The sequence below is a fragment of the Prionailurus bengalensis genome, chromosome B1, assembly GCF_016509475.1.
Source record: "Prionailurus bengalensis isolate Pbe53 chromosome B1, Fcat_Pben_1.1_paternal_pri, whole genome shotgun sequence".
Classification (NCBI taxonomy): domain Eukaryota; kingdom Metazoa; phylum Chordata; class Mammalia; order Carnivora; family Felidae; genus Prionailurus; species Prionailurus bengalensis.
In genome coordinates this window covers 16861623-16864349 of record NC_057344.1, presented here as the reverse complement: position 1 = coordinate 16864349, position 2727 = coordinate 16861623, and positions in this window count along the sequence as shown.

Here is a 2727-nt window from a genome sequence, read left to right as displayed (position 1 = left end):
AAAAAAAATGTCTTGAGACAAATGAAAATGAAAACATAATATACTAAAACTTATGGGATGTAGCAAAAGTGGTGCTAGGCAAATTTATAGCTGTCAACACACAGTAAAGAAGAAGAAAGTTTTCAAATCAAAATCTAACTGTATACCTTAAGGAACCAGAAAAAGATGACAAGCTAAACCCAAAGTTAGCAAAAGGAAAGAAATAATGAAGGTTAGAGTGGAGATCAATGAAATAGAGAATAAGGAAACAATAGAGAAAAATCAATGAAGCCAACAGTTAGCTCTTTGAAAAGGTCAACAAAATTGACAAACCTTTAGCTATGCGAATTAAGAGAAAAATATTCCAAGTATTAAAAGCAGAAATGAAAGTGGGAACATTACTACCAATTTCACAATAAGACAAATTAAAAGAGAGTATTATGAATAATTGCACACCAACAAATTGGATACCATGATGATGAAATGGTCAAATTCCTAGAAATACACAACCTAAAGAGACTGAATCATAAAAAGATAGAAATAAATAGACCTAAAACTAATAATGGTGATTGAATCAGTATCATAAACCTCCCAACAAAATAAAAAGCCCTGGACCAGATTGAATCACTCGTGAATTCTACCAAATTTTGAGAAAAGAGCACCAATCCTAATCAAACTCTTCCAAAAAATTAAGGAGGAGGAAACACTTCTAATTAATTTAATGAGGCCAGCATTACTCTGATGCCAAAGGCAGACAAAGGCACTATAAGAAAACTACAGAACAATATCCCTCATGAGTATCAATGCAACAATCTTCAATACGATACTAGCAAACTGAAGTCAACAGCATATTAAAGGGATTATGCACCATGATTTATTCTTGGAATTTAGAATGGCTCAACATACAAAGATCAATCAATGTAATACACCACATTAATAGATTGAAGGAGAAAACCATATGATCATCTCAATGGATACAGAAAAAAGCATTTGACAAAACTAAGCACATTTGCATGATAAAACATTCCACTGATTTATAAGATTTAAAGATTCTTTGGATGATAGAACCCAATATAACGACATTCAGATGAAAGCTAAACTCTGTTACTTACAGCTCCAAATAAGAGCGGGCTTCTAGATCTTGCCACACAAGGGATCACCTCCCAACAGCATACTGGAACTGTATTGGCAGTTTATGTATGGCAAGCTGAGTGGGGTTAGCTAGGTTTTGCAGGCTCCTTGTGGATTGACTAAGTTGAGTAATTTCTGTGGGTTCCAGGGTACAGGGGCTCTCTCTAGTGGTCTAATACCTGCACCTGGGGCACTTCGTGTGGGTGTATCATGGCCTAGAGTATGAGAACCTGATAAGGGAAGTGAGTGAGTGTAGAGTTAATTAGCTCTTCAAGAAGGGGAACTGACAGATCTCTAGCCAGGACCTCAAAACTGGGTCAAGACAGCATTTTTAAAAAACTATAATTGACCCCTTGACGTTTTGACCATCAGTTCTGAGCCAGTTTGGGGGAGGGGTGGTATTTGAGTGTCCTAAATAATAAAGGAGACTTCCAGAGACAGAGCGTAGTTGCCCTAAATACCATAGAAAACAGTTTATTATGAGAGCAGAAGAGAGGAAAAAAAGAAGTATGAGTCTTTGTAGGCCTGCCCATAATCAAGTTCCTCATTTAGTGGTATTAACCAGATCTGAAATTCCTGTGGTTTCTAACAGTATTTTGGTGGAGCTGTAAAGAGTGTTAAAAGCATGAATTGTATTTTTTTTTTTTCATGACGATAATATCTTGGTGTACTGGCAAGGGCAGTTATGTCATTGGAGGATATAAATTAATTGTTTAGTAAGGTGTATGTAAAGGTTCATGGTATTTGTTTATAACCATTGTGCAGGGATGGTTGTGGGGGCATGGTCAGAGTATAGAGTGGGAGACTGTGATGGAAAGCTGGAGTAGGGAGGTAAGAGAAGGCACTGGAAAGTCGGAAGTTCTCTCCCCACGGGTTTGAGGGCTTGGATAATAACTGTCATTAATTTTTAGAATAGCACAGCTAGTAGCAGCCTCTATATGATTTCCCTTAAGGCATGGGAGTGTAGAGGTTTTGGCAGAGAGCGAGGTATATACCAGAATCAGGAAGTATGCAGACAGTGAGCTCAGGAATTTTGGTAGAATCCCTAATGTCGAAGAAAGAAAAGCAATAAATGTCCCATGTCTAATTTGTCAGTATCTTGGGAGAGGCTATCTGTGGGCATTACAGGGGCAGTTGGCCAAGAGTCCAGGATGAAGTTATGTCTGATTAAAAGAGCAATGTCATCTTTAGCAGCAAATCCCTGGGCCAGGGTAATGTTGTCTGGGATGTGGGACTGGGACGTCCTTCCCAAGAGAGATCCACTGGGGTTGATGTTGTCATGTTTTGGGGGCCATATGGTACTATAACAAGGCCGAGCCCTTACAGAAGCTGAAGGTAATGTTGAGTCTGGGAGCTTGTAAATATCTTTTAAGTCGAGGGGCTTTCTGGGTGCACAGCTAGCAAAAGTGATCCCAGCATGCATGACAGTGTTGTAATTGGACCAAAGTTATGGAATCTAACTGGCACAACTAATGGTCTAATTAAGGGTGGCAAGATCTGAAAGCTTTTCCCCAGATGGATGAGGAGAGGAGTTTTACTGCAAGTGGGATTTAAATCCTGTGGACTGATTTGAGTGCATGAGGTGAATAGGGTGTAGGATTGTTAGTCATCTAAAGT